The sequence below is a fragment of the Neoarius graeffei genome, chromosome 1 (genome assembly GCF_027579695.1).
Source record: "Neoarius graeffei isolate fNeoGra1 chromosome 1, fNeoGra1.pri, whole genome shotgun sequence".
Taxonomy (NCBI): Eukaryota; Metazoa; Chordata; class Actinopteri; order Siluriformes; family Ariidae; genus Neoarius; species Neoarius graeffei.
Window position 1 is genome coordinate 89,463,706 of NC_083569.1, and position 14,931 is coordinate 89,478,636.

The window sequence follows — 14,931 nt, forward strand, 5'->3', positions numbered from 1 at the left end:
TCATGCTGGGATTACTATCCTGCTGTCATAGAGTAGCAGACCGTTATGGGCTGTGAGCTCACCTGAGAATGGCAGATAGAGCTGGAACACTCATTCAATAGAGAACTTATCTGGCCATCCCTCCACACAGAACTTCTTTAGCTGCTGGAGAATGGTGTCATTGTCCTGATGTGTCTGTATTTCTCTGAGTCTCTCTTCTGTCGCTGGCAGGCTTGCAATGACAGAATCAACATACAGGTTGAGTTCTTCCTCTTGCAGACCGTCTGCCATGTTGCTGACAGGAGCTCTGGATAGCACATCTGCAGTTGCGATGTTTTTGCCAGCCACATGTGAGATGGTATAGGAGAACCTCATTAGTCTCATGCGCAGATGCTGTATGCGTGATGGGAGTTCATCTAAGGTCTTGGAGTCCAGCAGGGGAACTAGAGGTTTGTGGTCAGTCTCAATATGGAAGCTTTTCCCTATAAGGAACTCACCAAACCTCTCACAGGCCCATGTTGAGGTGAGTACCTCCTTCTCGATCTGGGTGTATTGCTGTTCGGTGCTGCTGAGGGCTCTCAAAGCATATGCCACTGGTTTCCATCCTGTGTCTGCCTACTGCTGGAGAAGTATGGTGCCCAACCCAAATGAGGATGAATCGGCAGAGACGAGTGTTTCAGCATTCGGGTCATACAGTGTCAGCCCTGTAGGTGACGTCAGTTCTGCTTTGATGTGATCAAAAGCCTGCTGCTGCTGTGGCCCCCAGGCCCACATGTTGGACTTTTTCAGTAGGTCTCTGAGGGGACATGTTTTCTCCACCAAGTGAAACAGGAACTTCCCAAGATGGTTTGTCATCCCCAGAAAGCATCTCACCTTGCTGATGTTGTTTGGCTCCTTCATGGCTCTGACAGTGTTCACCTCATCAGAGTCTGCGCTGACCCCTGATGCCTTAATGACCTGCCCCAGGAACTTTATCCTGCTCTTTGAGAACTCACTTGCCTTTTAGTGTGACTAAAAAGCCAGACAGACTAAAAAGCTTTGGAAACTCCTTTTTTACAGTCTCTTTAGAGCTCAGGCTGATGGTCTCCACTCTAGCGACCAGCTGCAATGCTGTGGCAGCTATTCGGCCTAGCAGTGGCACGCTCAGCCCTTTCACAACATAGATGTCCTCTGTGGTGCTTTTACTGTTCTTCCTGAGAGTGGCTGTGAACATGTCTTTTACCTTGAGATGCGTGCCTCCTGGCCCCTGCAGAATTTTTGTAGGCTTCACCAGCCTGCTGAATTGGCCCTGGATGGACAGTGTTTCTGGAACTGCTGTGACATCCGCTCCAGGGTAGATTTTAAACACTGCATTGTGGTTGTCCACCTTTCTGTCGGTCATACATGGACTCGCCTTTGCCTCAGCTGACAGTAAGCCCAGGAATGTGACTTCATCATCATCATCATCCTCAGTCTCAGTAGCAACACTCACTTCATACAGTTTTTTTTTGTTCTGCACACTCTCGGGTAATGTCCCTTTTTTCTGCAGTGATTACACACTGCTTCTCTTGCTGGGCATTGTTGCCAGCTGTGCCCTTTTGTAGCTCCACATCTTTTGCATCATGTCTGTCTGTCCTGCAGTGCTTTCTTGCCTGTCTGTATTGTGGCTTGGTTTGTTTTGGCTGCACATCTCCACATTAGCACACGTGCACATGGTCAAGCTGTGTGTTGGAGATTTCTGCTTTAACTCTTTACCCCTTAAAGTAATTGCTACAGCCACCCTTGTATATGTTTCTACTGTTCCCCCTTAGAACATAATCCAGCCACTGGGGATGCATAAGCGTACGCTTGGTGCCGGTACCAAGCCAGGATAAATTGGAGAGGGTTGCGTCAGGAAGGGCATCCGGTGTAAAACTGTGCCAAATCTAACATGCAGATTGAAAACAGAAATGCCATACTGGATCGGTCGGGGCCCGGGTTAACAACGACCACCTCTGGTACTGTTGGTCAACAGGGTGCCGGTGGAAAGTGTGCTACTGTTGCCCCAAAACAGAGAAGGAGAAAGAGAGGGGGGAGGCGTGTTAGGAAAGAGCATGAAAGATGGAAGGGAAGGAGCTTAGAATTGAGGGTAGGAACACTGCATGTGGGAACATTGACTGGCAGAGCGAGAGAGTTAGTAGGTATGATGGAAAGAAGGAAGTTGGACGTTTTGTGTGTGCAGGAGATGAGGTGGAAAGGAAGCAAGGCCAAGAACATTGGAGGTGGATGCAAGTTGTTTTATTCTGGAGTTGATGGAAAGAGAAATGGTGTTGGTATTGTTTTGAGGGGGGAGTTGGTCAACAGTGTGATTGATGTGAAGAGGGTGTCAGATAGAGTGATAGGCATGAAGTTGGAGATTCAAGGAGTGTTAGTCAATGTTGTGTGTGCGTACGCCCCACAGGTTAGATGTGAGAATGAAGAGAGAGTCTTTCTGGGAAAAGATGGATGAAGTTGTAGAAAGTATACCGAGGGAGGAGTGCGTGTTGATAGGAGCAGATTTCAAAAGACATGTTGGCGATGGAAACAGAGGAGATGAGGACATGATGGGCAGATATGGTGTAAGAGAGAGAAATTTAGAAGGGCAAATGGTGGTTGATTTTTCAAAGAGGATGAATTTGGCAATAGTCAATACATACTTTGAGAAGAAAGAGCAGCACAGGGTGACGTTTAAGGGTGGAGGAAGATCTACACAGGTGGACTACATACTCTGCAGAAGGGGTAACCTGAAGGAGATTAGAGACTGTAAAGTGATGGCAGGGGAGAGTGTAGCTAGACAACGTTAAGTGGTCGTGTGCAGGATGAGCTTGAAAGTGAAAAAGAGGAAGTGTGAAATAGTGGAGCCAAAGATTGAGTGGTGAAAACTAAGGGGTTGAACATCAGAAGGAGTTTAGGGAAGAAACGAGACAAGCATTGAGTGGTCATGGAATCTGCCAGAAGATTGGAATACTACTGCTGTACTAGTAAGAGAGGCAGCAAGGAAGGTGCTAGGGTGGTCATCGGGAAGGAGGAAGGAAGACAAGGAGACATGGTGGTGGAACAAAAAAGTGCAGGAAATTATAAAAGAGAAGAGGCTAGCAAAGAAGAATGGGATGATCAGAGAGATGAGGAAAGCAGGCGGTTATACAGAGAGACAAGACAGAAGGCAAAAAGAGCAGTAGTGAAGGCGAAAGCAGATGCATACCAGGAGTTGTACGAAAGACTGGAGACCAAAGAAGGAGAGAAAGACCTGTACAGACTAGCTTGGCAGAGAAACAGGGAAGCGAGGGATGTACAGCAGGTAAGAGTGATGAAAGATGCAAATGGAAATGTGCTGACAAACAAAGAGAGTGTATTAAGAAGGTGGAAAGAGTACTTTGAGGATTTATTAAATGAGGAGAATCCAAGAGAGGAAAGGTCAGATTCATTGGAGACAGCAAATCAGGAAGCAGAGTTGGTTAGTAAGGATGAGGCGAGGGCAGCCATGAAAAGAATGAAGACTGGGAAAGCAGTCGGACCAGATGGTATCCCGATTGAGACTTGGAGATGTTTGGGTGAGACGGCTGTGGAGTTCCTAACGAGATTGTTTAATAAGATCCTAGAGAATGAGAAAATGCCAAATGAATGGAGAGTGTGCTAGTCCCAATATACAAAAATAAGGGAGATGTACAGAGCTGCAGTAAATACAAAGGAATAAAATTGATGAGCCACACCATGAAGCTATGGGAAAGGGTATTGGAGGCGAGATTGAGAAGAGAGGTAGCAATCTGTGAACAGCAGTATGGGTGTATACCAAGGAAGAGCACGTCGGATGCAATTTTTGCTTTAAGAATGTTAATGGAGAAGTACAGAGAAGGCCAGAGAAAGCTACATTGTGTGTTTGTAGTCCTGGAGAAGGCATACGATAGAGTGCCGAGAGATGAGTTATGGTATTGTATGAGAAAGAGTGGCGTGAATGAGAAGTATATGAGAGTGGTGCAAAACATGTACAACCCCGATTCCAAAAAAGTTGGGACAAAGTACAAATTGTAAATAAAAACAGAATGCAATAATTTACAAATCTCAAAAACTGATATTGTATTCACAATAAAACATAGACAACATATCAAATGTCGAAAGTGAGACATTTTGAAATTTCATGCCAAATATTGGCTCATTTGAAATTTCATGACAGCAACACATCTCAAAAAAGTTGGGACAGGGGCAATAAGAGGCTGGAAAAGTTATAGGTACAAAAAAGGAACAGCTGGAGAACCAAATTGCAACTCATTAGGTCAATTGGCAATAGGTCATTAACATGACTGGGTATAAAAAGAGCATCTTGGAGTGGCAGTGGCTCTCAGAAGTAAAGATGGGAAGAGGATCACCAACCCCCCTAATTCTGCGCTGACAAATAGTGGGGCAATATCAGAAAGGAGTTCGACAGTGTAAAATTGCAAAGAGCTTGAACATATCATCTACAGTGCATAATATCATCAAAAGATTCAGAGAATCTGGAAGAATCTCTGTGCGTAAGGGTCAAGGCCGGAAAACCATACTGGGTGCCCGTGATCTTCGGGCCCTTAGACAGCACTGCATCACATCAAGGGAGTAACTTTGATTTTGACATTGGTGGAGACACAAAAGCGATCCAAGGCAGAGCTTCCGGAAGGTGTTTTTTTTTTTCCATTAGCAATCATAATTTCATGTCATGCAGATCTTATAGGTTAACGAGGGCAGCCGTGGCCTAATAGTTAGGGAGTTGGTCTTTGGATCCCAGGGTTGCAGGTTCAAATCCCACCCTTACCTCTCCCTACATCTCCACCCATGGCTGAAGTGCCCTTGAGCAAGGCACCTAACCCAACATTGCTCCAGGGACTGTAACCAATACCGACAAACAAATACTGACTACCCAGTACCAAAATAGTAACATTAAGTCGCTTTGGATAAAAGCGTCAGCTAAATGTAATGGTCAAGGAGGCAACTTCAGAGTTCTCAGCTTTACTCATGCAGGATGTTAAGGGGTGCAAAAGTGCAACATACTGTCAATTAACATACATCAAGAACATTGAAACACATAACTACAACATGCAAGTACACAAATGTAAATGCGTTGGTTACTGATACTCAAACATGAAGCTCTGATTTTAAAGCCACATGGGTGAAGCATTGTTATTCAGATCAACATCACACTAACAAACATTTGCCACAGTGGGGCTGAATCTCATGACTGACATATCCATCATTAACCTCACCTGTGAATTTCCAACCTCTCTTTCCGCTTCTCCATCTCCTCCAGCTGTGGATTCCCCTCCTCTACCTCCTCCATCCTCCCCTTCAGCCTCTGCTCCTCTTTCTCTTCCTGCCTCTCTTCCTCTACCTTCTCTGCACTGTCTTTAATCTCCTCCAGCCTCTCTGCTGTCTGTCACCTTACAAAAATGTTGATGCATGACATATGAACAGATTAGGGATAGAATGACTGTAGAGTTTCATGGTAAGGTTGTAGCCTCAGCAAAAAGGGCTAGCCAAAAAGGACAAAATTATTACACAGACTATAATTTATTCCCCACAAAAACATGGATGCATAATATCACACGATCTTCTAGAATCTGATGATTTATTACTTTTACACCACACAATTCCTAATTTGTGTTTAAGCAGTCGTTCTGTCTGTTCCACAGAAATACATGAAAATAAGACTTAAAAACTTTAAGCATTTTTAGCATTAAATATTGTTTTTTTTTTTTAATTCTGTCTTGTTTGACATGGGGGGGGGGTGTCTCAAAATTCACTGACTGCCTTATTGAGACACTCATAAATAGGTGCTACTGGTGGCATTTTCTATTCTGTAATTAAGCTCAAATTTAGTTAAAATGATATTTGGATATATAATTTAGTGATTGCCTATTATAGCATGATTATGATTACATTAGTATTGCATTTGTAGTATACCCCCCATTTTTTTGTCTTTTTGTTGCCCCTCCATTTTCCAATATTATGTCTTTTTGTTGCCTGTTTCTGTGTTCGTAACGTGTGTTGTGATTTTCACTGCAGATGTGCTTGTGACTTTTTATGTTCATGCTGCAGTTACCAATATTAGTCTGTAGGTGGCAGTAAAGGACCATGGATTTGTTGTATCTAGCCTAGTAGTAGTAGAAAGATGTCTCTGTAAAACGGTGAACGCAGCAGACTCAGCGGCTGTCACGCTGTTGATTCTGAAATGCAAGTCGCACGTCTGCATGGCCATGCAGTAGCCTACATCTGACTACTGACATTCTGTAAAACCATTAGGTCTATAAATTTAACATTCATTCATCGAGGATATTATCTAACACCAAGTTACATTGCTCCAGCATTCCTTTTCTCTGCAGCTATGCAGTAGCCTAGCTCTGATGCGTCCTGTCACGTTGCTAAACCTGCCTAAGGAGCCGCAGCAATACTTTTATGAAGGGTTTCCATACATCAAAAGGATTTTGTTGAGTTTTTAAAGCTCAACGGAAACCCTGCACTTACATTCTTGACTTTGAAGAAAAATGAACGAATGTCTCGTTTCTTGGGAGGGGGGCCGTCGTCCATGATACTCAAGTCAGCATGCGAGTCGTAGGGCAAGCATGCATGGACATCAAAGTCCAGCTCAATTTGTAGGCTGATGGAGAGTGGGGGGTGCGTGGGGTAGGTCAGGTGTGTACATGTGAGATACGGGGGGTTGATGGGCGGGTAGTCACGGCTGCTGTGGGAAGTGTGCTGCTTTTACAGTAGATGGAGTGACAGCTGGGATAGCCAACCATGTAAGTTAGCAAGAAACAGGTAGCTAATCAGAGAATGTATATCTACGTTAGAGGGGGGATTATTAGCAGTGTCATACATTTAACCCTTTGTGTGCCATATAATCATTGCTCAGGTTAGGACATCGGTTTTATTGATCGTGATTACACAGTAGCGGCTGAATATTGGTAGGGACACGTCCCTAGCGTCCCTACCCAAAATTACGACCTAGCATCACATACTACAGGCATGCTTCTGTATTGGAAATCACAAAATGGGTTCAGTAATATTTCCAGAGAACATTATCTGTGAACACAAGTCACCGTGCCATCCGCGGTTGCCAGCTAAAACTCTATAGTTTAAAGAAGCCGTATCTAAACATGATCCAGAAGTGCAGATGACTTCTCTGGGCCAAGGCTCATTTAAAATGGACTGTGGCAAAGTGGAAAACTGTTCTGTGGTCAGACGAATCAAAATTTGAAGTTCTTTATGGAAATCAGGGACGCCATGTCATTCGGACTAAAGAGGAGAAGGACGACCCAAGTTGTTATCAGCGCTCAGTTCAGAAGCCTGCATCTCGGATGGTATGGGGTTGCATTAGTGCGTGTGGCATGGGTAGCTTACACATCTGGAAAGACACCATCAATGCTGAAAGGTATATCCAGGTTCTAGAGCAACATGTGCTCACATCCAGATGACGTCTCTTACAGGGAAGACCTTGCATTTTCCAACATGACAATGCCAAACCACATACTGCATCAATTACAGCATCATGGCTGTGTAGAAGAAGGGTCCGGGTACTGAACTGGCCAGCCTGCAGTCCAGATCTTTCACCCATAGAAAACATTTGGCGCATCATAAAACGGAAGATACGACAAAAAAGACCTAAGACAGTTGAGCAACTAGAATCCTACATTAGACAAGAATGGGTTAACATTCCTATCCCTAAACTTGAGCAACTTGTCTCCTCAGTCCCCAGACGTTTACAGACTGTTGTAAAGAGAAAAGGGGATGTCTCACAGTGGTAAACATGGCCTTGTCCCAACTTTTTTGAGATGTGTTCTCATCTCATTATCTCTAGCCGCTTTATCCTGTTCTACAGGGTCGCAGGCAAGCTGGAGCCTATCCCAGCTGACTACGGGCGAAAGGTGGGGTACACCCTGGACAAGTCGCCAGGTCATCACAGGGCTGACACAGAGACACAGACAACCATTCACACTCACATTCACACCTACGGTCAATTTAGAGTCACCAGTTAACCTAACCTGCATGTCTTTGGACTGTGGGGGAAACCGGAGCACCCAGAGGAAACCCACGCGGACACGGGGAGAACATGCAAACTCCGCACAGAAAGGCCCTCGCCAGCCACGGGGCTCGAACCCGGACCTTCTTGCTGTGAGGCGACAGCGCTAACCACTACACCACCGTGCCGCCCCCTGAGATGTGCTGTGATGAAATTTAAAATCACCTAATTTTTCTCTTTAAATGATACATTTTCTCAGTTTAAACATTTGATATGTCATCTATGTTCTATTCTGAATAAAATATGGAATTTTGAAACTTCCACATCATTACATTCCGTTTTTATTTACAATTTGTACTTTGTCCCAACTTTTTTGGAAGCGGGGTTGTATGAAAACAGTGATACAGCAGTGAGGTGTGCAGTTGGAACAACTGAATGGTTTAAGGTGAAGGTGGGACTCCATCAAGGATCTGCTTTGAGCCCTTTTTTGTTTGCCATAGTGATGGATAGCTTGACGGACGAAGTGAGGCAAGAGTCACCATGGAATATGATGTTTGCAGATGATATTGTGATATGTGGTGAAAGTAGAAAGGAGGTTGAGTTGGGTTTGGAGAGATGGAGGGATGCATTGGAACGAAGAGGAATGAAGGTGAGCAGTAGCAAAACAATGCATGTGCATCAATGAGAATGGGGATGAGAGTGTAGTGAAGATGCAAGGAGTAGACGTAAAGAAAGTTGGTGAATTCAAGTACCTGGGGTCAACTGTGCAGGAAAATGGGGGCTGTGATAGTGAGGTGAGAAAGAGAGTCCAGGCAGGGTGGAGCAGTTGGAGAAGGATTTCGGGAGTCATTTGTGATAGGAAAGTCCCAGCAAAAGTAAAAGGTAAGATGTCTGAGACGGTAATGAGACCAGCTGTGATGTATAGATTGGAGACCGTACCCTTAATGAAGAGACAGGAGGCAAAGTTGGAAGTGGCGGAGTTGAGGATGTTAAGGTTTGCAATGGGAGTGACAAGGTTGGCCAGGATAAGGAACGAGAACATCAGAGGGACAGCACATGTGGAGAGCTTGGGAATTAAGCTAAGAGAGATGAGACTGAGATGGTATGGGCACATCCTGAGAAGAGATGCAGAGCATGTTGGAAGGAGAATGTTGAGGATGGAGCTGCCAGGCAAATGAAAACTAGGAAGGCCAAAGAGGAGATACATGGATGTGGTGAGAGAGGACATGAAAGTGGCAGGTGTGGTAGAGAAGGATGCGGAAGACAGGGAGCAATGGAGACGAAAGATCCGCTGTGGCGACCCCTAATCGGGAGCAGCCAAAAGAAGAAGACTGCACTCTTTTTGTTACTGTCTGTTCCTGACTCTTTTCTATCTGTGAGCTGCTGGAACATGTCAATTTCCCCACCGAGGGATGGATAAATCTTAAGTTTTGAGACTCTCCACGACACTGTAAGATGAACTTTCTTATCAACACTCCTAAATAACATGAGAGTAAAATGAGTGAATAGTTTTCGGGCCAAGGTCACTCACAGGCAGACCGCGGATCGATAACCGATCAATTAGCTATTGAGAATTATTACATTTTGACGGAGAGTTTTTATTTTAACTAGTGCAGCTTTTCTCGCCTTTACAGCACTGGTTTAGTTGCCCAGGAAACTCATAAACCAATTACATATGTTGATAAATCATCTCACGTGATGCGATTCAGCCAATCAAATCTGTGCAGTTCTCAGGTCAGTGGCTGAATTCCAAACCGCTATGTGCCGAGCACAAAGTGCACTACATAGGGCATACAAACCTGATCTTCGGAGTGCACTTATCTAGGGAGCATGAAGAAAAAAAAGAACCACGGCTCTTCTCCTCCCCCAATTAAAAAAAAAAAACCTCCTCAACTTTCCAAAAGCATCTCAGGGAACAATATAGATGGGCTTCATGTGCCGTATGCACACTAAAAGAGGCGCGTGAAAAAAAAAAAACAAATTCAGTGTTGTTTACATCCGGGTTGTTGAAGTTATTGTTCTGTTGGTGTTTATCATTTATTTTACCAGACGAGAAGTAAAACTAGAGCAGTCTGAGTAATCTATCAAATCCCTGCAGGATCGCATCCTTTTCAGCAAAACCGGTACCGACTTTGGCTCCGTGCAATAAACCGGGAAAACTGGACCGAGACACAAATTAAAAATGGCCGTGTTTGCAGTATTTTATATCCGGTGAAGTTTTCAGTGTAGTTTAATACAGATCTAATAAGTAACAGTGAAGTTGTTGTGAATGTAGCGATGCCTCAGCTTTCAGTAAGAGAGAGAAATTCCGCCGAACCCCATCTGTTATTACAGCATTAATACAGACCTAAACCTGTGTAGGTGATATTAGAGGAATATTACAGGACCCTGGCTGTTAAAATGCTAAATTCCCTTGACTCCTGCTGGAACACTTCACAGACTGAACATGTCCATAAAGGACATAATTACAGGTCCTTCTCAAAAAATTAGCATATTGTGAAAAAGTTCAATATTTTCCATCAGTTATTTAAGAAAGTGAAAATGTTATACATTATAGACTCATTACACATAAACTAAAATGTTTCAAGCATTTTTCTATTTTAATTTTAATCAGTATGGCATACAGTACAAAAACATAAAAAATACCCATCTCAAAATATTAGAATATTTCATTTCGAGTTTGAGTAAAACAGTATGAACACAGTGTATCTCTCGGTCTAGTTCAGTACACACAACCACAATCATGGGGAAGACTGCTGACTTGACTGTTGTCCAGAAGATGATCGCCGATGCCCTCCACAAGGAGGGTAAGCCACAAAAGGTCATTGCTGAAAAGGGTGGCTGGAAAAAGTGCACAAGCAACAGGGATGGCCGCAGTCTTGAGAGGATGGTCAAGAAAAGTTGATTCAAGAACTTGGGAAAGCTTCACAAAGAGTGGACTGAGGCTGGTGTCAGTGTATCAAGACCCATCACGAACAGACATCTTCAAGAAAGGGGATACAACTTTCGCATTCCTAATATCCAGCTACTTCTGAGCCAGAGACAATGTCAGAAGTGTCTTATCTGGGCTAAGGAGAGAAAGAAATGGACTGTTGCTCAGTGGTCCAAAGTCCTCTTTTCAGATGAAAGTACATTTTGCATTTAATTTGGAAATCATGGTTCTAGAGTCTGGAGGAAGAGTGGAGAGGCACAGAATCCAAGGTGTTTGAAGCCCAGTGTGAAGTTTCCACAGTCTGTGATGATTTGGGGTGCCATGTCAGCTGCTGGTGTTGGTCCACTGTGTTTTATCAAAGGCAGGGTCAATGCAGCTAGCTATCAGGAGATTTTAGAGCACTTCATGCTTCCATCTGCTGAAAAGCTTTATGGAGATGAAGATTTCATTTTTCAGCATGACCTGGCACCTGCTCACAGTGCCAAAACCACTGGTAAATGGTTTACTGACCATGGTATTACTGTGCTCAATTGGCCTGCCAACTCTCCTGACCTCAACCCCATAGAGAATCTGTGGGGTATTGTGAAGAGGAAGTTGAGAGACACCAGACCCAACACTGTGGATGAGCTTAAGGCCGCTATCGAAGCATCCTGGGCCTCCATAACACCTCAGCAGTGCCACAGGCTGATCGCCTCCATGCCACGTCGCATTGAAGCAGTCATTTCTGCCAAAGGATTCCCGACCAAGTATTGAGTGCATAACTGAACATAATTATTTGAAGGTTGACTGTTTTTGTATTAAAAACACTTTTTTTATTGGTCAGATGAAATATGCTAATTTTTTGAGATAGGGATTTTTGGTTTTCCTTTACTTTTTTGCCAAAATCATCAATATTAAAACAATAAAAGGCTTGAACTACTTCAGTTGTGTGTAATGAATCTAAAATATATTAAAGTCTAATGTTTATGAGTACATTACAGAAAATAATGAACTTTATCACAATATGCTAATTTTTTGAGAAGGACCTGTATATGCGTCCAAAGACTGAAGCTGTCTTTAGTAAAAGTGCTGGGTTTGTCAGTGAGCTGTGTGTATATTTGGCCACTTGCTAATATCACTAGAACACTTGGCATTAGCAGCTGTGTGCGGATCTGAAGCTGCTCACCTCAACTTAATGTCTTTAAATAAGCCGCAGTGTCCTCAGGTGAAAGCCTGTTTAAGGACTTTAAACTATTTAAGGTAGGATTCATTTTATTTACTCTTGCGTGAAAAATCAATGCAATGTCCAGTAAGTGCACAAGTAAACATGTCAAAACCGGAAGCTTCTTTTGCCTCCATGCTGCGCGCGCAACTGCGTGATTAAGGCAATGGGAGGCAACTGGTCTTTCCTCAAGAGCAGAAAAAGGAACAGAACGGACAAGGAGGATAACAGGAACAAACGCAAGAACATTGTCATTCCCTACATTTCTGGTCTATCTGAGAAACTCAGGAGGATCTTCTACAAACACAACATTCCGGTACATTTCAGACCCAGTAACACCCTGAAGCAGAAACTGGTCCACCCTAAGGACAGAATAGCCAGACACAAACAGGACAGCGTAGTGTACGCCATTCAGTGCAGTGAGGAATGCACGGACTCGTATATTGGGGAAACAAAACAACCGCTATACAGGCGCTTGGCTCAACACAGGAGAGCCAGTTCCTCAGGCCAGGACTCTGCTGTCTACCTTCATCTTAACAACAAAGGACACTCATTTCAGGATTGCAACGTACGCACTTTAGCCAGAGAGGATCGTTAGTATGAGCGAGGAGTTAAAGAAGCCATTTTTGTCAACCTGGAATGGCCATCACTGAACAGAGGTGGGGGTCTAAGACATCATTTATCAGCCACCTACAATGCAGTCCTTGGCACACTTCCCAGACAACTGAATGCACACCAAAACCCAGCTGTTTTCAGTGACTCACAGGAGGACAGAGAGAATCAGCATTCCATTGATCACCATAACGAGACTCGAGGCCGTTCACAACCGCAAAACCCTGTGACCCACACCAACAGGATGACTCAATGACACCTTAGATGAGCTTTTCATCCATGAGAGGATAAATACCTGATGCTCCCTACCAGTCAGACAGAACTGAAGCCTTTCGATTGAGAGGTGAAACGTCTTCAAGAATCTTCAAGCAAGTCCAGTTGCTCTCTTTTACCACCCACAGTTTTCAGTGGGAGAGTTCGCCAAACTAGAGCGTGACGTAATATTGCGCATGTGCATAAAATTAGTTGGCAAGAACCATTCACAATGGCCGACAAAATTGCATCATCACCTAGTTTTCTTAGTGGTTTATCGCAGTATGCAAGTTCGTTGCCAACTGATGCTAAGCAGAGATATGCAGCAAAGCTTCTGTACAACAGTGGCACCAAAGTTTTGCCTGATCCTTACGCAGTTACGGACAAATGGGACCCAAATCCAAGCACCTGGCCTGACCTTCGGCGATATCTACTGTATGTGATTGACACGCCTTCAATATACACAAAAGAATCAATGAAAGCCTGAAAGTCTCTTGATGCATACAATTGTTAATTATTCAGTTGTTTTATTGAAATACTCATTTATATTTGCTTTTTGTGCCTAATAATAAAAAGACAAAGATTAAATAGGCACAATATAATCTTTGAAACATAAGTTAATGTTGTTGCTTCACACGTGCACACCAAAGATATACAGTACAGTACTAAACTTCAGCAAGTTCTACATTTAGAATGCACAAGCAGTGTTTTAAATCCAGGCTACGCTATTTATCTTCAAATACATATCATGAAAAGTTCGACCAATCTTCTAATGTCAAATATTTATACTGCAAAAAGTACATACATTTGCCGCGAGTGCGTTTGCGTAAATGGTACTCATGTGTGCTGCATACAAATCAGCTTTTGGTTGATATCTAAGCAATATCATAGCACAACAAATTATTTCTGATGAGGAAATTTTTATCTAATATAATATTAAACTGCAAAACAAAATAATAAAAAATCATGTGTCTTACCAGGTATAAAGTGTCGAAAGCAAACATGATCATTGTCAGTAGGTTCCCACTTGTCACGCTTAATTGCTGCGATCCAAAGCTTTCGGCGAGCTTCAGGTTTCTTTGGTATGCGGTAAAAGTTCTTGGGATCATTCTTATCAAATATGTATATACAGCCAATAACATGACACTACCATAATTAATTAATGACCCAATAACTCCGATCGGCCATTTATAAATAGCTTCTTGCCAACCGAAATGTCACGTGACCATTTGATGTCACGCCGAACTCTCCTATATTTATTAACATTAAAACCGGTCTATAAATTAGTATAAACACGCAGGTGATTATAGAAAATCACATGCACTGATTATCGACAAATTCTGACTATTTCTCGATAATCACCTCGAGCGACTCGGCAAAATGGCGGCCAATCACTTCATCACTGTAAGTGGGGAAGAATTACAAATAATGAAAGAAAATGCTGTTCCTAAAAGCACTAAAGATGCTCCAAATTTGATCTAAAACTATTCAAAGGTAAGGTGGAGTTGTGATTTATCGATTCAAAACAAAGTATTTTATGTGAGTCGGCATAGATAAGTGACAAGTCTGCGCTGTGACTTTATTACATTTGCGTAACACTTTTGAAGATTGAAAGAAATAATTTTTAATATGATTTATTTTTTAGAATAATCACCTGTGTATTGATACTAAAACAATTATCTGTCTCAGGTTCAGTGGATATCGTGATTATTATACATATGGGCCACTTTTTCCACAGAATAAAAACATATATTCTATTCCCGTCTAGTGGGTTTATTGATGGCATGCAATATTATCATATCGCTTATCCTCCATGTATTACGCCACTCTACCCAATGGAGAATGAGTGCGTAATATTGTTATAATATTGCACGCTGTCAAGACAACATGATGTCACACATCAGAGCTCATGTGAAGATCCAATTACAAAACTTTCCTGCTACGCATGCGCACAATCATTTCTTTGTCAGCCGT

The 14,931-nt window shown here is 43.0% G+C and overlaps 1 protein-coding gene across 3 annotated transcripts in view; it reads right to left on the minus strand.

Moving 5' to 3' along the window:
• LOC132867451 (splicing factor 3B subunit 2-like) overlaps positions 1-14,931 on the minus strand; it is an 81,530-nt gene that overhangs the window by 2,108 nt on the left and 64,491 nt on the right. The window contains exon 21 of one of the 3 annotated variants that reach the window (XR_009650748.1): positions 5,208-5,374. The exons of 1 other annotated variant lie outside the window; for it this stretch is intronic. The gene's annotated coding sequence lies outside the window, so the exon portion shown is untranslated. Of the gene's footprint in view, positions 1-5,207; positions 5,382-14,931 lie in introns of all 3 variants that reach the window. One more of the 3 variants, XR_009650741.1, reaches the window with a different exon arrangement.